This window comes from Dasypus novemcinctus, chromosome 8 (genome assembly GCF_030445035.2).
Source record: "Dasypus novemcinctus isolate mDasNov1 chromosome 8, mDasNov1.1.hap2, whole genome shotgun sequence".
NCBI classification, from domain to species: Eukaryota; Metazoa; Chordata; class Mammalia; order Cingulata; family Dasypodidae; genus Dasypus; species Dasypus novemcinctus.
The window spans coordinates 28,038,278-28,060,609 of record NC_080680.1 but is presented as its reverse complement, the minus strand read 5'-3'; the positions used below and the strand labels follow the sequence as shown (position 1 = coordinate 28,060,609).

The 22,332-nt window shown below is 36.3% G+C and overlaps 1 pseudogene; it reads left to right on the top strand.

The window, feature by feature from the left end:
• Positions 1 to 1,401: 1,401 nt before the first annotated feature.
• Positions 1,402 to 22,332, top strand: part of LOC101415556 (mucosa-associated lymphoid tissue lymphoma translocation protein 1 pseudogene) — a 59,046-nt pseudogene continuing 38,115 nt past the window's right edge.

Genomic DNA, 22,332 nt, shown 5'->3' with positions numbered 1-22,332 from the left:
TATCGAAGGACAATTTTGCCGGATAAAGAATTCTTGGCTGGCAGGTTTTTTCTTTTAGTATCTTAAATATATCATACCACTGTCTTTTTGTCTCCATGGTTTCTGATGAGAAATCCACAATAAATCTTTTTGGACATCCCTTGGATCACTCTTTTCTTGCTGCTTTCATAATTCTCTATCCTTGGCATTTGACATACTGAATAGTATGTGACTCAGAGTAGGTCTATTTGGATTGTTTCCTGTTAGGAGCTCTTTGTGCTTCTGGGATATGTATATTTATGTCTTTCGTAATGGTTGGGAAATTTTCAGCCATTATTTCCTCAAATATTCTTTCTTCTCCTTTAACCTTCTCCTTTTGGAATGCTCATGGCATGTATATTGGTGCTCTTCATGCTATCATTCAATTCCCTGAGCTCCTCAATTTTTTCTATTCTTTTCTCTATCTCTTCTTTTTTAAAAATTTCAGCTGTTTTGTCTTCTAATTCTCCGATTCTTCCTTCTGCCATTCCAAACCTATTTTTGTATGCCATGAATGTATTTTTTACCTCATCCATTTTGCCTTTCATTCCCATAAGCTCTATTATTTTTCTATTCAAGCTTTCAAATTCTTTTTGCTCACCCAGTGTCTTCTTAATATCCTTTATGTCTTTAGCTGTATTTACTTTCAATGCCTTGAGTTGATTGAGTTTTCTTTGATCATCAATGATTAATTGCTCCAAATCCTTTATCTCATCTGGCATTTTGATTTGTTCCTTTGACTGGGCCATATATTCTAGTTTCTTAGTATGGCTTATAATTTTTTGCTTATATTTAGGCATCTGATTATGATAGTGAGTTTACTCTGATGGTAAATTTCTCTTTCCTAGGGTTTTATTTTTGTCATCAAACATGTGATATGACTTCTCTTTCATTCTTCGTTCAACTTATTCTAGGTATTTAAAATTTCCCCTTTTTAACTGATCAGTACAAGTCTAGGGACCCACTAACTTGGTTTAGACCAGTTTCCAAGGGCCTTGGGGAGGGTGACAATAAAGGCACCAAAGAGTTTCTTTTTTTTTAATTTCTTCTGAGGTACACTTTCCTGGCCTGCCAGCATCTAACACTCTTTGGCAAAACTTTCTGCTCAAACCCTAGTGGGGAATGTGTTCACTGGATCCACCACTGAGTGAGCAGTGCCAAGGCAATGTCCAGGAAAGTTCTTCCCTCCTGCATGGGCTTTTCAGAGCCAAGCCTCACAGTCAAACTTGATGATCAGAAGTCCCTCTCCCCCCTCGACCACACCCTAGGGAGGAAACAAATGCCCACTCCCCTCTGTGTCATCAGCTGCCAGTCTGGGTTGGTAAGGAGGGTGTTTGAGAAGGTGACCATCTTTAGGTCTCTGTGGGCTCCCACATGGAAACAATGGTGCATCCATACCTGAAGAGGACAGCTGGAAACCATGGGATCCAGCAGATCAAATTCATTGGACAAAAGCTAGATCAACAGTAAGCTCTGTTTCTTCTTCTCTCCTTTCCTGGGGAAATGGAGTCCTGCAGCCTCTCAGTCTGGAACCAAATGACCTGAAGCTGTCTTCTCTGAGAGAGCGGGAGTTGGGCACCAGCAGCAGTCCAAGTTACTCACAGATCTTCACCATAGAGTTTCCTTCTCTTAGCTCCTCTCTCTTCTGGGTGCTTCCCAGCACTCCACTGGTTTCCAGCGCCCAAGAGCAGTTGTTCTAGACAGTTTCTACCTGTACTCTAGCTATATTTCTCCCATGTTGTATCATTTTTAGTGGTTGCCCTACTGATTACAATATGTACTATGTACAAACAATATGTAATATATACACATGTGCAAAATTTTTATAACAGCACAGTCAACTACTGTCAACATTTTACCACTTCAAGTGGAATGTAGAAAAATATTACATATATAGGTTCCTTTTATTTTATACTTTCTGGTGTCTGTCTTAAATTTTAACTCTAAATTCATTGATAGCGACATCAGACAATATTATGTTTGCTTTCAATTATAAACCCAATATGAAATAATTAAGAAAAGCAGATTAGTCAATTTACCTGTATATTTACCCTTTCCATTGCACTTTGTTGATTTCTAATATTCCAGATTTCATCCCATTATTTTCTTTTTGCATAAAGTACTTCTTTCGGCTATTTTGTTACAGCGGGAGACAAATTCTTTTAGTTTTTTTGTTTGTTTTTAAATCTGAGACTGTCTTCTTTACTTCATAATCATTTCTGAAGAATGTTATCATTGAATATTATGGTATTCTGAGTTGAATTCAATTCTTTTCTTTAAGCACTTGCAAATTGTACCACTTTCTCCTGGATCCCATTGTTTCTGTTGAAATATCTGAAAGTCATTTAAATTGTTATTCCTGGGTATACAATATGTCTTTTTCTCTCTGCTTTCAAAGCTTTCTCTTTGTTTTTAGTTTTCATAAATTTGATTATGATGTATCTGTGTGTGAAAATTTGGGAGCATACCATGTTTATGTTTTGTTCAGCTTCTTGAATCTGTATGTTTATGTCTTCCATCAAATTTGAAGCACTTTTAGTCATTGCTTATTCAAGTATTTATCAGACTCTCTTTTCCCTTTGGTACTCAGGTAACATGATATCAGTTATTTTTTTATTGTTCCAAAGGTCTGTGAAGTTCTGTTCATTTTTAAAAAATCAATTTTTCTCTCTTTTGTTCAGATTGGGTACTTTGAATTGATGTATTCAAGTCACTGATTCTTTGTCTTATTTCATTTTGGCCATTAAGCTTATAAGATGAGATATTATTTTGTTTTTGTTGTTGGATTTTTCAGATTTTGGAACTCTCATTTGATTTGCCCTTATATCTTCTATTTCTTTCCTGAATTTTTCTGTTTTTGTCATTTTTTCCAAGAATTTGTAAATGCTTATTGGGGCAATTTTATTTTAGCTGCTTTAAAATCTATGTTTGCTAATTAATGCATTGGTGTTTACTTGGTGTTGGAGTCTGTTTTTTGTCTTTTCTCATTTCTGTTAAGGTTTTTCCTGGTTCTTGATATGAAGAGTAATTTGAGATTGTATCCTGGAGATTTTAAGAATTGTTACAAAACTCCATGTCCTATTTCAGTCTTCTGTTTTTTCAGGTATTCAACCTCTTCAGATTCAAAACATGTGTCTTGGCCCATTTTTGTGGGTTGTTCTTCAAATGGTGACTAATTTCTCAAGCTTTTTCAGTTATGCCCTGTTGTGTCCTACTTATATGCTGTCCCAATTTTAATCTGAAATTTGGACAGTATTCCACACTGGATTTCCATTCTCAAACATTTTGCTTTGCTGTTTCTTGTTGGTTTCACATGGAGTTTCTTAGAATTCCCCCAGGAATTCATACAGATACTTAAAAAATCCATGTATATAACTCCTCTCTATACTCCTTCCATTGTCTAGTTGGGAGGGGATAGAGTACTGCCTCATTATTCAGGATTGGGAAGTTGCAGTACCTGGTAGGAAGAAAGAAGAGTGATTCTGTTATTGGGAGGGGATAATGGGCAGGGCTCTGAAGTAGTCTCTCCTACTTTAGTGACTAATGGGGATGGAGAGGGGTATGGCATTTTCATGATGTTCATTTGGAATAGAACAGGTATGATCAAAATATTTCTATCTTATTAGGATGGCCTTTTCTTTATCCTTTGCTTAGAGACAGTGGACGTTCTTGGGACATTTTTGTTCGTGCCCAAAGAAACGAAATCTGTTGTTTTCTCCAGATTGCAGTCCTGTCTAGCAGTTAGACTGGGATATATGGAGTTAAAAACAATAACAAAAATAAACCTCATAGAATTCACTGTGAGGTCATTCCTGGAGTCCTGCAGTCTCTAGCTTTTTTGCCTTCTTTTCTCCATATTTGTATATTCTAGAAAGTATTGTAGTCCTCAAAATAAATTATATAAAAATTTTTTAAATTACTATTAAGTAATCATAAGAGTAATACGTTGATGAAGAATATCACCTAATTGTTAACCAATGATAATCTCTGAAATGTGAGAAATGAGGAATTTTAGTTAACATATTAGATATTTTATTCATTTTAATTTTTACAATGAGCATGTAAAACATTTATACTTTGGGAAAATAGTCAAATAAATAAATATTTGAAATACAGAATGTGATTCCTGATATCAGATAAAGACTGGAGATTTCTAAGACAATTATTCATAGAGATATATACCACTTCTTTTCAGGCCAACAAAAGAGTACATCTTATTCTCAATTTCTGATTCCTCAGGAATATGTAGATTTCATTATACTTCTAAAATCCAGTTTTTAAACCTTTAATTGCAAAAGGTACAATGTTTCACATTTGGTAATTCAACCAAATTAGGGATTTGACTCTTAAACAGAAAACCAAAATGAAATACAGTCAATGTGTGCGTATATACATATAGATAGAATATGTATATGTATCCTAATTCAGCCTAGTAAACATTTATTGAATTTTAATGTAAAGGCACAAAACAAATATTTATATTTTATGCAAAAAACAATTGCATTTTTGCAAAAAAAAAAAATACAGGTAAGACATCTTTATAAAGACAAAAAATGCTAAAAGTAAATTGATCAGACAACCAAGAGTGGCATTTCCATTTCTTGGAACTTCCGTTAAGGAAAGCTTGCTCCTTTTTCAAAGATTATTGATCCTGAAAAACATTTAAAGTGCCCATCTTAATACTGAATAGTACTGATAAGTAGTTATGGATATGCCACATTCTCTTAATACAGACATCCTCAGCATTTAAATATACAAGTGGTTTAGCATTTATAAGTGACAATAAAAGGGTGGAACTTTAGATTCTTTTTCTTCTTCTGATATTAAGGGGCTACTATTTCATTATCTGACTTATTTTCTTACCACAATCATTGACTAATTTTATGGTTTCTGTCAGAGAAGCATTACAAAATGTATCCTTCCTATTGTGTTGTTTTTCCTCTTCTGTAGGACTCAGAATCTACCAAACACTATATGCATCACTCTTCTTCATATTTAACATAAATAAATGTTAATGAATATTTCAGACTTTCTGGTGCCATCAGGTCCATCCTTCTTGATATTACGTGTAAGAGCTAATGCATTTGGCATTAGCTTAGGGGTTCTAGTAGGCCCCTTGCAAGACACTTTAACTCTTTTTGAGTGCAGTCTCTATAGAACTTTGATAATCAAAGTATGGGCATATGGCTAGCAGCATTGCCATTACAGTGGAGGTTGGTAGAAATGATTAAGAATCCTAAGCCCAGTCCAGAATTAGTGAATCAAAATTTACAGTTTAACAAGACTTCCAGGTGATTTGTATGTATATTGATGCTTGAGAGTCACTGTCTTTGAAAAACTTTTGTGACTTTTAATTTCTAGTTGTATTTTGAATGTGCACACAATCATTATTTCCTATACCTTTCTTCCAAATACCTCTGTGCAAATATACACATACAGATAAATTATACCCCTGAGCTCAAGCAAGGTTTTTCATTACAGCAATAAAGCAAATAAGATCCTTTTAAGTTTCTATGTTTTATGGAGATAAATATAACAATAAAATATAATATTAGAAAATGTAGTATGGAGGGGTGATATCATCAACATGGCAACATGTAAGACACTCCTCAGAAACAACCAATAAAAGAACAAATCCCACTTGCTTGGAACTCTGGAGGATAATAGAAACTGGAAAAGGATTACACAAACGCTGAATCAAAAATAAGGAAAAAAAAACACCAAAAAAGGTAGGAGGTCTGACCTGGACCCTTACTTGGTCCTGTACAGCTTAAGAATCACACAGAGGCAGCACGGCCTGGGCCTCTTTTGCTGCAGATGTAGGTCACAGAGCCACTCAGTACAGAGTTAGAACTGGCAAGCACATCCAGGCAAAGGGACCCAAGTCTGCAGAGACCTGGGGTGGAACACAGGGGCTCACTAGCAAGTGCACATGAAAAGGTCCCAAGGAAATAAAAGAGACCATGACAGAACTGATGGAAAGAGTTGCACACACTCAGCCCATTCTCTGATTGCAGGATCACTCAAATGAAAAAATTGGACCTTTTTGGATTGACCCAGTCTGGCTCCCCTGTGTGGGACTCCCTTAACAGGGAAGAAACTACAGGCAGAAAAGCCTCACAGAAAAAGAAAATAGGGTGGTTGGGAAGTTAACTTCTGTAAAGCAGGACAGACCTGAGATTTGGAAAGTGTAATAAAAAGGAGGTTCTGAGTGAGGGAGAGAAGACTGCTGGGGAGAAAATTGTGCACAAAAATAAATAAAAGATCAGAATTCTTAGAGAAGGAACAGAAGAAAGGATGCTTTCTCTGGAGGTGAAACAATGCACATAAAAAAGAAACCTTAAAATTTGTATCACCTATCCAGGACAAAAATCAGGTGTAGAAGTGCTGAGAAAACCTGAACAAACACAGGCTACTTGAAAAGTCCAGCATAAGTTGGATCAGGCATCAAAGAGGATCCTTAATACATAAACAGACCTTCAGAGTTAGCATATCAAAATAATCAGAAGCCCAGACAGCAGCAAAAAAATTTACAAGCCATACTAAGAAACAAGATATGGCTCAGTTAAAGGAACAAATTAATTCTTCAGAAAAGACACAGACTTTGGAACAACTAATGAAAGAAACTCAAACACATCTCCTAAATCAATTCAGATGAAGAAAAATATGGATAGAAATAAATTAAAGGTTGATATAGAGCTAACAGTTATTAAGACAATGTATGAGCAAAATAAGAATTAGAAATTTAAAAAGAAATATGAATTACGGCTATGAAAGACATCCTCATTTTTTTTTTCTATTTTTAATGGAGATTAAAAATACATTAGAGGGAAGCAGATATAGCTCAAGTGGTTGAGCGCCTGCTTTCCATGTATGGTACCTCCTAAAACAAACAAATGGGGGAAAAAAACCTCATTAGGGAGCAGATGTAGCTTAGTGGTTTGAGCACCTGCTTCATATGTACAGAGTTCAGTCCCTGGTGGCTCCCAAAAAATATATTAGAGTTATACAACAGCAAATTTGAACATGCAAAAGAATCAATTAACTAGAAGACAGGATAATTAAAATCATACAGTTGGAAGAACAGATAGAGAAAAGAATAGAAAACTTTGAGGAGTATTAAAGGTACTTGAGTAGCAGCATGAAGCATACTAACATCATGGGAATCCCAGAAAGAGAAGAGAATAGAAAAGGGTCAAAAAGAATATTTAAGGAAAGAAGAGCTGAAAAATTCCCAGCTCTTATAAAGTCATAAATATACATGTCCAAGAAGTATAGCATACTTCAAACAGAATAAAGCCTAATAGACCTACCCTGAGACACATACTATTCAGAATTTCAAACCAAAGATAAAGAGATAATTATGAAAGTAGCAATGAAAAGCAATTTGTCATAAGTAGGTAGTCAATAAGTACCAATTTCTCATCAGAAACCATGAATGTGAGAAGATAGTGCTATGATACATTCAAGGTACTGAAAAAGAAAAACGGCCAATCAAAAATAGTTTATCAGGCAAAACTGTCCTTCAAAACTGAGGGATAATATATAACATCCAGAGATAAACAGAAATTGAACAAATAAACAGATATTGTGGAGTTCAACACAAATTGATGAGCCCTATAAGAATTGTTAAAGTTGTCCTTCAGGTTGAAAGGAAAATAACAAGAGTGTGTGGCTTGGAGCAGTGTGAAGCAGTGAAGATCATCAATAAATGTAACCAAATGGGAAAATGCAAAACACAGTATTATTGTATCCTCAGTATGCAATTCTACTTTTAATTACTGTAAGTTAGAACACAATTGTGTAAGAAATAGTCATATATCCCGATAATGGACACCGAATATAAAGAGGTGATGTAGGACAAAACAACATAAGGAAGGGAAACAAAGAGATATGGGAGCAGAGAACGTATATGCTACTGAAGTTAAGTTGGTATCTTTTCAAATTAGTAGGTTATAGACATAGAATGTACAATACAGACCCTAGGGTTACCACAGAAAAATGTATTAAAAATACAGAAATGGAACTCAGAAAGGGGTCACTTAGATTCATCACAAAAGATCAACTATACAGAAAAGGAGGTCACACTAAAGGAAAAAGTGACAAAAATATATGACATTTAAAAACCTCCACGGGATGGAGGAATGGAGTGTGGATTGGAGTGGACTTACTGATATTCTATTCAGGAATATTGTGATTAGTAATCCAAGAAAATGTGGCATTGGTGTGGAGAAAGTGGCCATGGTGGCTGCTTGGGGGTAGGGAGTGGAGGAAGAGATGAGATGTGGGGGCATTTTTGGGACTTGGAGTTGCCCTGGGTGGTGCTGCAAAGACAGTTACCAGACATTGTATGCCCTCCCATGGCCCACTGGGTGGAATGTGGGAGAGTGTGGGCTATGATGTGGACCATTGGCCATGAGGTGCAGTGGTGCTCAGAGATGTATTCAACAAATGCAATGATTGTCTCATGATGATGGAGGAGATTGTTGCTATGGGGGGAGGAGTGGGGTGAGGGGGGTGGGGTGTATGTGGGGCCCTCATATTTTTTTAATGTAATATTAAAAATATAATGACAAAAAAAACACACCTAAGGGCAAAATGGTTGAAGTAAGTACTGCCTGTACAGTAATAACACTGAATGTTAATGGCTTAAACGTCTCAATCAAAAACCACAGATTGGATGAAAATGCATGATCCAACTATATGTTGTTTACAAGAGACTCACCTTAGATCTGAAGACACAAAAAGGTTGAAAGTGAAGGCTGCAAAAAGAGAATCCATGCAAATAGGAACCAAAAGAGACCTGGGGTAGCTGTACTAATACTGGACAAAATACACTAAGTCAAAAGCTATTACAAGAGACAAAGAAGAACACTTCAAATTAAAGGATCAATCTACAACGAAGAAATAACAATTAAAAATATTTATACATCAACCACAGTGTTCCAAAATACATCAGGCAAACACTGGCAAAATTCAAGGGAAAAATAGATGTCTCTACAATAATAATTGGAGACTCCAATACACCATCTTCATCATTAGATGGAAAAATAAATAGAAGATCAATAAGGAAATGAAGAACTTGAATAATATGATGAAGGATTTAGACATAACAGATAAATGCAGAACATTGCACCTCACAGCATTAGGATACACATTCTTTTCAAGGGTACATGAATTGTTCTCCAGGATAGAACACATGTTGGGACACAAAACAAGTCTCAATAAATTTTAAAAGACTGAAATCATATAAAGCATCTTCTATTATTGTAATTAAATGAAGTTAGAAATTAATTATGGGCAGAGAACTGGAAAATCCACAAGCATATGGAAATGAGGTAGCTCACTCTTAAACAATGGGTGAAAGAAGAAATACAAGAGAAATCAGTTAACTATCTTGAGATGAATGAAAAGGAAAACACAACATATCAAAATTTATAGGATACGATACGGCGAAGGTAGTGCTTAGAGGCAAATTTATAGCACTAAATGCTTCTATTAAAAGAGAAAATACTAAAATAAAAGACCTAACTGCATACTTGGAGAAACTAGAAAAGAACAGCAATCTAAACCCAAAGGAAGCAGAAGGAGAGAGATAAAGATTACAGCATAAAGAAGTGAAATAGGTAATAAAAAATACAATAGAGAATATTAACAAAACCAAAAGTTGGGTCTTTAAAAAGATTATTAAAACTGACAGGGAAACGGACTTGGCCCAGTGGATAGGGCGTCTGTGTCTACCACAAGGGAGGTCCAAGGTTCAAACCCGGGGCCTCCTTGACCTGTGTGGAGCTGGCCCACTCGCAGTGCTGATGTGCGCAAGGAGTGCCGTGCCATGCAGGGGTGTCACCCGGGTAGGGGAGCCCCACGCACAAGGAGTGCACCCTCTAAGGAGAGCCGCCCAGCACGAAAGAAAGTTCAGCCTGCCCAGGAATGGCGCCACACACACAGAGAGCTGACACACAAGATGACGCAACAAAAGGAAACACAGATTCCCATGCCGCTGACAACAACAAAAGTGGACAAAGAAGAACACGCATCAAATGGACACAGAGAGCAGATAATGGGGCGGTTGGAGGGGTGGGGAAGGGGAGGGAAATAAATAAAAAATAAATAAAAAAAAAACAAACAAAAAACCTGACAAACCTTTACCTAGACTGACAAAAAGAGAGAAAAATGAGGCAGGCGTGACTACTGACCCTGCAGAAATAAAAAGGATCACAGGAGGATATCATGAGCCACTGTATGCCAACAAATTACACAACCTAGATGAAATGGACAAATTCCTAGAAACATGCAAACAACTTACACTGACTCTAGAAGAAATAGAATATTGCAGCAGATCAGTTACAAATAAACAGATTTAAACAGTAATATAAACCTTCCAACAAAGGAAAACCCAAGGCTAGATGGCTTTATATTTGATAACGAACATTCCAAGAAGAATTAATACCAATACTTCTCAAACTCTTCCAGAAACTTGAAGAGGAGGGAACACTACCTAACTCATTATATTAAGCCAACATCACCCTGACACCTGATGTGGAGAGGGTGGCCACAGTGGCTGCTGATGGTAGGGAGACAAAAGAAGAGATATGGTGTGGGGGCATTTTCAGGATTTGGAATTGTCCTAGGTGGTGCTGCAGGGATGGATGCTGGACATTGTGTGTCCTATTGTGGCCCACTGGGTGGACTGGGGGAGAGTTTGGACTACAGTGTGGACCACTGTCCATGTGGTGTAGCGGTGCTCCAGCGTGTATTTGCCAGGTGCCAGTGGATGTGCTGCAATGATGGAAGAAGTTGTTGATGTGGGAGGGGTGGGAGGTATATGGTGACCTCATATTTTTTTAATATAACATTTAAAAGAAAGAAAAAATAGGTAATACAAGAAAAGAAAATTACAGGCCAATTATTCTTCGGAATATAGATATAAAAATCCTTAACAAAATACTAGCGAATCAAATCCAACAGCACATTAAAATAATTATATGCCATGATCAAGTGGGATTTATCCCAAGTTTGCAGTGGTGTTTCAATATAAGAAAACCAAGTAATGTAATACACTACATTAATAGAACGAAGGGGAGAAAGAAAACATGGTCATCTCAATTGATACAGAAAAGGCATTTGACAAAATCCAGCAGTTTTTTTCCTGATCAAAACACTTAGAAAACTAGGAATAGAGGGAAACTTGCCCTACAAGATAAAGGGCATATAACAAAAACCCACAGTTAACATCATACTCAGTGGTGACAGATTGAAAGCTTTCCCTCTGAGATTGGGAACAAGACATTGATGCCCACTGTCACCACTGTTACTCAACATTTTACTGGAAATTCTAGTCAGAACAATTTTAAAAGAAAAAGAAATAAAAGACACCCAAATTGGAAAGAAGTAAAACTTCCACTATTTGCAGATAAAATGACCCTATATTAGAAAGTCCAAAGAAATCAACAACATAGCTCCTAGAGCTAATAAATGAACTCAGCAAAGTGATAGGATACAGGATCAACACACAATAATTAGTACTGCTTCTATACACTAATAATGAGCAGTCTGAGGAGGAAATCAAGTAAAAAATTCCATTTACAACTAAAAGAATCAAATATCTGAGAGTAAATAACCAAGGATATAAAGGACAATATGAAAATCTTCAAAACGTTGCTGAAAGAAATAAAAACAGACCTAAATGGAAGGACATTACATGCTCATGGATTCAAAGATTAAGTATTGGTAAGATATCAAGTCTACCCTACATGATGTACACATTCAATGAAATCTCACCCAAATTCCAGCAGCCTTTTTTGGAGAAATAGGAAAAGCCAATTATCAAATTTCTTTGGAAGATTAAGGGGCACAAATAGTCAAAATCGTCTTATAAATGAAAACCAAAGCTGGAAGAGTCATGCTTCCTGACTTTAAAATTATTACAGAGAGTAATTTAAAATAATGGTAAATAATGGTAAATAATTTAAAATAATGGTAAAAATAAGAAGGTACTGGCTCAAAGATACATATATAGACCAATGGAAATGAATTGAAAATTCAGAAATAGACCCTCACAACTACGTCCAATGTTTTTTTAACATCAATTTTTTCATTACACATTAATAAAGAATCCATCCAAAGAGTACAATCAGTGGTATTCAGTATAATCATGTATTTCTGTATTCACCATCCCAGTCATTCCCTGAGTACTTTCATTATTCCAATAATCATAAACATAAAACAAACAAACCTCATCACATCTCAGTCTCCCTCTGCCTCAGCTGACATACATAGCTGCTATTATTTTTCCTTCTCTCTAGTATTTATATTTTGTATTTCTATTTTGTAAAAACAGTCTTATATATGCAATAGTCCCCATAATTTGTGTTTTACAGGTGGTTTTACTATTGTATACAGTCCCATGTTACAGGTTTTAGCTTTCCTTCTAGTAACATACATGAGCTTAGACTTTCCCTTTCTACCACTGTCATACCCAAGTTACAAACACCATGATATGCTTTCACCATTTGTATTCATTTCCAAAGATTTGCAGTTTAAACTTCAGCTTTCTAGTGATTACCCTTCTATTTTCTGGTAACCTATATTCTAATTAACTGCATGAGTTTACACAATGTATTTAGTTCATAATAGCACAGATATACAGTATTTGTCCTTTTGTGTCTGGCTTGCTTCACTGAACATAATGCCCTCCAGTTTCATCCATGTTGCCGTATGCTGCAATAATTTTTTTCTTAACTGCTCCATAATATTCCATTGTGCGTATACACCACAGTTTATTCATCAGTTGATGGATACCTGGGTTGTTTCCAACTTTTGACAATCATGAACGATGCCGATATCAACATTGATATGCAGATGTCTGTTTGTGTCTGTGCTCTCAGTTCTTCTGGGCATATCGATAGTAATGGTGTATTGCCACATCACATGGCATGTCTATATTCAGCTTCCTTAGGAACTGCCAAACAGTCCTCCACAGTGGCTGTACCATTCTACATTACCACCAAAAGTGGATAAGCATTCTTAACTTCCCTCATTCTCTCCAGCACTTATAGTTTTCCAACTTTTTAATTGTGGTTATTCTAATAGGTGTGATATGATACCTCATTATAGTTTTGATTTACATTTCCCTAATCATGTCGAACATTTTTTCATGTATTTCTCTGCCATTTGTGTTTCGTTTTTGGACAATTGTTTTTGAAAGCCATCTTTTTTAAAAAATTAATTTATTGTAGTATGTCACTCATACATAAACATACATAAACAATAAGTGTATAATAATAGTTATGAAGTTACAAAGCAGACATATATAACAACATAAGGACTCGCATAACTCACCATACCACCAATAACTTGCATTGTTATTAGACCTTTTTAACCCTAATGATTAAAGAGCATTGTCAAAATATTACTACTAACCAAAGTATTTTCCCCCAACCAACCCTATTGTTATTATCTTTATATCATTTATATATAACAATTAAGTGTATAGTAAAAAGTTGTGAACTTACAAAGCAAACAGGCATAACATCAAACAGGGGTCCCATATATAAGCCTATTTGTTGTGAGACATTTCTTACAAATTGTGAAAGGATATTGTCAAAATCTTGCTATTAATCATAGTCCTTATCTTACATTTGGTGTGTTTTTCCCCCAACCCACCCTATTATTTTTTAAATATATTTTTTATGACAGAAGTTGTAAAGTTATAAAACAATCATGCACATGTGCAGCAATTCCCAAACAACACCCCCAAAAAACACACCACATTATAGTGAAACATTTGCTACAGATAAGATAATATCATATGATTGATTCCATGTCCACAGTGTACATTTGGCTCACATTTTCCATACTGCCTCATTATTAGCACAGTACTTCTTTTACATAGATGCAAGAATATTATATTATTACTGCTAACCACAGTCCGTAGGTCACTCCAGCTGTGTTTTTCCTGTGTTTCTCCACATTCCCAACACCCTGCAGTAGTGATATACATTTGCTCTAGCTCACAAAGGACAGCCCTGCATCTGTACCATTAACCACAATTCTCATCCACCTCTTAGTTTACTGTGCTATCCACTTCCTGGATTATTCTCTAGCATTCTGTCAATTGATATTTACATACTATTTTCAGTCACATCCCCATTTATAAACTAGCTGTTATTCACTATGTTACCATCCACTCTATACATGTCCACACTTTAACAGTAAAGCTAATTAAAACTTCTACATACATTAAACATCAGTAGTCCATCTCAATCCTCCTCTTATCCCCTTTAAGAATCTACCACCTACCACCAGGTCTTGAAGATATTTTCCTACAATTTCTTCTAGAAGTTTTATTGTTCATGCTTTTATTTAGGTTTTTGATCCATTTCGAGTTAATTTTTGGATAAGGTGTGAGATAGGGGTCCTCTTTCCTTCTTTTGGCAATGGATATCCAATTCTTTCAGCACCATTTATTGAATGGATTGTTCTGCCCGAGCTGTGAGGGTTTGATAGACTAGTCAAAAACCACTTGACCATACATGTGAGGGTCTGTTTCTGAACCATAAATTTGGTTCCATTCGTCTATGTGTCTTTCTTTATGCCAGTATTATGCTGTTTTACCATGCTGTTTTTATAGCTAGGTAATATGATTTAAAGAGATGAAGGTTTGCTTTTCCTTTTTATGATGGTTCTGGCTATTCAGGACCATTTACCCTTCCAAATAAATTTGATGATTGTGTTTTCAATTTTTTTTTAATGCTGGTGGAATTTTTATCAGGATTACATTGAACCTGTATATCAATTTGAGTAAAATTGACATCTTAATGATATTTAGTCTTCCAATCCATGCGCATGGAATGTTCTTCCAGTTATTTAGGACTTTTAAAATTTCTTTTAATATTGAGTTGCAATTTTCTGAACACAAATGCTTTACATTGTTGATTAAGGTTATTCCTATTTGAGTTTTATCTGTCATATTTTATTTTCACCACCCTCTTGACACTTTTAGTTACTTTAATTGATATAAGCCTCATTTCCAGACTCTCTTCCAGGCCTCTTTCTCCTACTTTTCTTTTCAGGCTCTAGCACACCCTTTAGTTATTTCCTGAAAATCTGTTCTCTTGCTTAGAAATCCTCTCAGTTTCTGAGAATATTCTATTCTCGCCCTCATTTTTGAAAGACAGTGTTGCTGGATATAAGATTCTTGGCTGGAAGTTTTTCTCTTGTAGTATCTTAAATATACCAGACCACTAGACCACTGTCTTCTTGCCTTCATGGTTTCTGGTGAGACATTAGCACTTAATCTTATTGGATATCTCTTATATGTTATGTGTTGCTTTTCTCTTGCTGTTCTCAGAATTATCTCTTTGTCTTTTATGTTTGACATTCTGATGAGTATGTGTCTCAGAGTTGGTCTATTCAGATTTTTTTTCAGAGTATGTTGTGCTTCTTGCACATGGATATCTATGTCCTTCAATAGGGTTGGGATGTTTTCTACCATTATTTCTTCAGATTCCTTCTGCCCCCTTTTTCCCTTCTTTTCCCCTTCTGGGACACCCATGACATGTATGTTTGCATGCCTTTTACTGTCATTTAGTTCCCTGAGACCTTGTTCAAATTTTTCCATTCTTTTCTTCATCTGTTCTTTTGCATGTTCACTTTCAGAGGCCATTTCTTCAAGCTCATGGATCCTTACTTCTGCCTCCTCAAATCTGCTATTATATGATTCCAATGTTTTTTAATCTCATTTATTGCACTTTTCATTCCCATAAGATCTGTTATTTTTCTATGCATGCTTTCAAATTCTTCTTTGTGCTCATCCAGTGTATTCTTAATATCCTTAATCTTTTTATCCATCTCATTGAATTTATTAAGGATTTGTTTGAACATCTATGTTTAATTGTCTCAATCCCTTTATGTCATCTGGAGGCTTAACTTGTTCCTTTAACTGGGCCATAGCTTCCTGTTTCTTGGTGTGGGTTGTAATTTTTTGTTGGTTTTTGGCATCTGGCTTACTTGAGTGTTTATTCTGGGTGCAGTTTTTCTCTTTAGTTTAGAGCTTCCTGCCCTTTCTCTCTTGCCAAGCATGTAGTTTGTGCTGTAAGCTGTGGAGGCTCAAGCTACCCTCATTGTGCCAGGGACCGATGAAGCTTCTCCCAGCTTTCTCCTTTGCCAGAGGTAGGGACAGAGTCACAGCTGTTGGAATAATCCAAGTCACAGAGGCCTAGACTGTATTTACCCAGAGAGACTAATAAGGCTTAATGCCCCTTTCTCCCCTGTCTGGGACAGGGATGGAGAGGCAGGTGTGGAGAGCAATCTATGCAGTGCGTATCCAAGATGATCATAGTTGACCCGGTAGACTTCCAATTTTTGTCTGTCACTGAAAGTTACCTGCAGTTACCTGGATAGGCTGGTGCAGCATCTGCCAGCCTCCTCCCTACCAGAGGCAGGGCTGAAGCCTAGGCTAGGGCTCCAGGCCAATCTAGGTGAAAGAAACCAGTTCCTACCATCATTGTGATTTTCGGTCAGTCTCTTGGTTTCCCCTCAGGCTGGGGTCGGAGTCAAAATGGCTGCCACTGGCCTCTTTCCAGCTGGGGCTGATTCACACCCCAGCTGTTTCAAGGGTTTTATCTTAGCCAGCAGAGTCTACCAATCAGTAGCCAAAATCAGTCGCCAGTTGTCTCCTTCTCCCCTGTTTTTGGGAAATGGAACTTCCAATTCCAGCCACAGAATAGCTCCTGGGGTGGCTCATGCAGCCAGAGTAGGATAATCACAGGCCTCCATGACTTGGCCAGTAATTTCCTGGAAAGGCTGGAGTAGGTCCCCAGAGCTTCCTCTCTGCTGGAGGTGGGACTTGGGCCTAGGCTAGAGCTGCAATCTGATCTGGTTGAAAAGAAGCCAATCTCCACCAGCACTAGGATTTTCAGTACACCGTGCTTCCCCTCATGTCAGGTGTGGAGTTAAGATGCAGGCTTCTGGCCCCTTTCTGGCTCAGACAGTCTCCAAACTTTATATGTTCTCAGTATTATACTTTATCCTGCTGAATTTCCTCATCAGTAGGTGAAATTGGTGCCCAACCGTCTCTTCCTCCCCTTTTCTGTGAAGTGGAGCTTTCAATTCCAGCCACAGAACATCTCCTAAGGCGGCTTGTGCCTCCAGTGGAGGGTGGGCACCGGCCTCTGGGGCATGGAGCACTCTACATACGAGTCTTCTCAGCAGATGGGCAGTCTCCTCCTTCCATTCCTTCGAGGATGTTGCAGGATGCTATTCTGGTCTCCTGGAGCCCCCAAACAGGTTCTTCAGCTAGCTCCAGATAGCTCTGGGTGTTTACTGACTGCCCTGTAGCAGGAGCTGACTCTAGGAGCTCCTTACTCCACTGCCATCTTGCTGGTTCTCCCTTTTGCCCATCTTTTAATTATGTAGTTTGTCTTTTTATTGTTGAGTTGTATGATCTTTTGGTATACTATGGATATTAAACCCTTATTGGATATGTGATTACCAATTATTTTCTCCCATTGAGTCAGCTGCCTTTTCACCCTTTTTCACAAAGTCCTTTGAGGTGCAAAATTTTTTTCTTTTGTTGCTTGTGCTTTGGAAGTAACATTTAAGAAGCTATCGCCTACCACAAGATCTTGAAAATGTTTTCCTACATTTTGTTCTAGGAGTTTTATGGCTCTTGTTTTTTTATTTAGATGCTTGATCCATTTTGAGTTAATTTTTTATAAGGTGTGAGATAGGAGCCTTCTTTCTTTCTTTTGGATATGAATATTCAATTCTCCCAGGATTCATTTGTTGAATAAACTGTTGTGTCCCAGCTAGGAGGATTGACTACTTTGTCAAGCATAGACTCGGGAGGGTCTATTTCTGAGTTCTCAATTTCCTTCTATTCATCACTGTGTCTGTCTTTATCTCAGTACTATGCTGCTTTTTCCCACTGTAACTAGGGAATATGCTTTAAAGTCAGGAAGTGAGAGTCCTCAAACTTGGTTCTTTTTAAATATCTTTTTGGCTATTTTTGACCCCTTAACCTTAAAAATAAATTTAATAATAGGTTTTTCCACTTCTCCAAAAAAGTCTGTTGAGATTTTTGTTGAGACTGAGTTGAATCTGTAAGTTAGTTTGGGTAGAATTGACATCTTAATGATGTTTAGTCTCCCAATCCTTGAACTCAGAATGTCCTTCTATTAATTTAAGTCTTCTGTGTCTTTTAGTAATGTGTTGTAGTTTTCTGAATATAGGTCCTTTAGTTCCTTGTTTAAGTTTATTCCTAAATATTTGATTTTTTAGTTGCTATTATAAGTGGAATTTTTAAAAATTTCCTCCTCAGATTACACATCAGTAGTATATAGAAGCACTATTGATTTTTGCACATTAATCTTGTAGCCCACCACTTTTCTGAACTCATCTATTATTTCTAGAAGCTTTGTTGCAGATTTTTCAGGGGATTCTAGATATATGATCATATCATCATCAAATAATGAAAGTTTTACTTCTTCCTTTCCTAATTGGGTGCCTTTTTATTTCTTTCTCTAGCTTAGTTGTTCTAGCTAGAACTCTATTCTAGCACAATAACTAATAACAATGGTGATGGTGGGCATCATTGTCTTGTTCCTGAAATCACCTGGAAAGCTTTCAGTCTTTCACCATTGAGTATAATGCTAGCTGTAGGTTTTTCATATATGCACTTTACCATATTGAGAAAGCTTCCTTCTACTCCTGTCTTTTGAATTGTTTTAACCAAGAAATGGGGCTGTATTTTGTCAAATGCCTTTTCCACATCAATTAAGAGGATTATATGATTTTTCGTCTTCAATTTATCAATGTGGTTCATTACACTAATTTATTTTCTTGTATTGAATTACCTTTGCATACCTGGGATAAAACCCATTGAATGTGATTCTTTTAATGTGCTTTTGGATTTGGTTTGCAAGTATTTTGTTTAGAATTAGAGATATTGGTCTGTAATTTTCTTTCTTTTTTTTTTTTTTTGTAGTATCTTTATCTAGTTTTGGTATTAGGTTAATGTTGGCTTCATAGAATGAGTTTGGTAGTGTTCTTCCCTGTTCAAATTTTTGGAAGAACTTGAGCAAGATTGGTATTAGATTGTGTTTGAATGATTGGTAAAATTCACATGTGAAGTCATCTGGTCCCAGCCTTTTTATTTTGATGACTGTTTCAATCCCGTCACATGTGATTAGCTTGTTGAAGTCCTTTATTTCTTCTAGGGTCAGTGTACATGGCTTTTGTGTTTGTAGGAATCTGTCCATCTCCTCTATTTTGCCTAGTTTTGGGCATACAGTTGTTCATAGTATCCTCTTATGAGCTCCTTTATTTCTCTGACATCAGTGCTAAAGTTTCCCTCTCTTTTCTGATTTTATTTATTTGCATCTTGACTCTTTTTTTCTTTGTCAGTCAGCTAAGTGTTTGTCAATTTTATTGATCTTCTCAAAGAGCCAACTTTTGGTTTTGTTGATTCTATTTTTTTGTTGTTTCATTTATTTCTGCTCTAATCGTTACTATTTCTTTCTTTCAGCTTGTTCTGGATAAGTTTAAAGTTCTTTTTCTAGTTCTTCCACGTGTGTAATTATATCTTCAATTTTAGGTCTGTCTTCTTTTTTAATGTAATCATTGAGGGCTATTATTTTCCCTCTCAGCACTGCCTTTTCAGTGTCCCATATATTTTGATATGTTGTGTTCTCATTTTCAATTGTCTCAATCGTCTTGCAATTTCTTCTTTGACCTCCTGATTATTGAAGAGTGTGTTATTTCATCTCCATATATTTATGAATTTCTTCTTTTTCCATCCATTATTGATTTCCACCTTCATTCCATTATGATCAGGGAAAGTGTTTTATATAATTTTAATCCTTTTAAATTTTTTGACTCTTTTCTTGTGACCCAATATATGGTCTATCTTAGAGAAGGATACTGAGCACTTGAAATGAAAGTATACCCTACTGTTTTGGGGTGCAGTGCTGTATAGGGGAGGTCTTCCTATCCACTGTGCGGGCTTGGTAACTTATATTTGTGGTTTCAGCTTCTTCATCTCTCTATCTCTCACCCTCCTGGGAGTTGTGCAGCACTGTCCTGGTCTGCTGACCCCCAAAGCAGGTTCCCTGGACAGCTTTTGGCTCTTTCTCCTTGGTTTATGTGAGAGCACTGAGTTCTGCCTGTAAGTCAGATGCCATCTTCCCTTCAGTATGGTTTTGACAGGACTGCCACATCTACTCAATTGGGAAAGAATAGTCTCTTCAACAAATGATGCTGGGAAAACTGGATTTCCATATGCAAGAAAAATGAAGAGCAATGCCTATCTTACACCATACATAAACATTAACTCAAAATGGATTAACAAACTAAATATAAGAACCAGGAATATAAAAATCCTAGAAGGTAATGTAGGAATGCATCTTCAGGGTTGTGTGATAGGCAATGGTTTCTTAGACTTTATACCCAAAGCATAATCAACAAAAATGAAATACATCAATGGGAACACATCAAAATTAAAAACTTTTTTTTGCCTCAAATGACTTTATCATGAAAGTGAAAAGACAATGTACCCAAATGGAGAAAATATTTGGAAACCATATATCTGATAAGGGTTTAATATCTAGAAAATATAAAGAAATCCTACAGTTCAGCAATAAAAAGTCAGAAAATCCAATTAAAAAGTGTACAGAAGCCTTGAATCTCAAGAGGTTACACAAATGACCAAAATTAAACTAAATTGCTCAGCATCATCAGTTACTAAGGAAATACAAATCAAAACCACAGTGAGATACCATTTTACACCCACTAGAATGGCTACTATTTTTAGAAAAAGAAAATTACAAGTGTTGGAGAGTATGAGGAGAAATAGGAACACTCATTCATTGCTGTTTGGACTGTAAAATGGTGCAGCTGCTATGTAAATTTGGTAGTTCCTCAGAAAGTCAAGTATAGAATTACCATAAAACTTGGCAATCCCACTTCTAGGTATATACCCCAAAGTATTGAAAGCAGTGATTCAAACATGAATGTTGACAGTAGCATTATTCACAATTGCCAAAAGATGAAAGCAACTAAAGTGTCTAATAAATAGGTAAGTACAATGTAGTGTATACATGCAATGGAATATTCATGCCTAAAAAAGGAATGAAGTCCTTATACATGCAACGACATGGATTAAACTTGAAGACATCATGTTGACTGAAATAAGCCTGACACAAAGGCCAATATTGTATGATCTCACTGATAAGAAATAATTAATATTAGAAAACTCAGAGTCAGACTCTGGAATACAGGTTACCAGGGTCAGATTGGGGATAAGGAATGGGGATTTAATGCTTGAGTTTATAAAGTTTTTGTTTGGGTTGATTGTAAAGTTTTGGAAGGTGGTGATCGTAGTCCAAACTTGTGGATGTAATTAACATTCCTGAATTATATATGTGAATGTGGCTAAAAGGGGATGTTTTAGGTTGTAGAATTTTTTTTTTTAATTCAGTATGCTTCTGTCTCACTCTCAGCACTGTAATGACTATAAGTAGAATTAGAATGAAAGTCCCTTTGTTTATACCTCAGAAGATGACAATTAGAGCTATATCAACAACTGTGGACTAAGTATGTAGCAGATACTGTAAATGATAAATGGAATCTCATCCTTTCAATCTGTGGGAACAAAAGTTATGCATAGACATGACTTCAGTTGTTAATGGATTAGCTAATTTTTAGCTTTCACTTAAATAGTACATTAGTCAAAATCATTTCTGTTCTAGAAGAGAGAGTTCCAACCAGCTTAATGAATATTAGCTCATATAACTCAATTTTCCACTGAGGTTATCTGCTTCAGAGGGTCAAGATATTTCACAAATATCTGTAATCTGTCTAGTTAAATATCTACCAGTAATCTCTACCTAAATATCTGCCTTCCTTCATGTGGACTTCATTTTTAGGTTAGAGCTATACCTTTGAGGGTGAAGATGGCTCCATATTTTTTATGCCTTTTATTCTCATTGAGATTCCCATCTTCCAGAATCCATATGAATCCTTGCAAAAGACTTTGCTCACATGTGGATGACATGTCAAGCTGAGAACAACTGCTCTTTTCTGATAATGGGATACTCCAACCCAGTTTGGTTCAATGTGGATTCTACAGGATAGCTTTTCTGTATATCTAAATTGTGCATACATAGGATGGAACTTTTTCCATTACATCATATGTCAAGCTTAATTAAATGTATTTAATGAAATGGAGGGCCAAGGTGTCAGCAGAGTAGGGAGCTCTAGGAGTGAGCTTATCCTACAGTGCAGTTAGTAAACACCTAGATTTATTTAAAG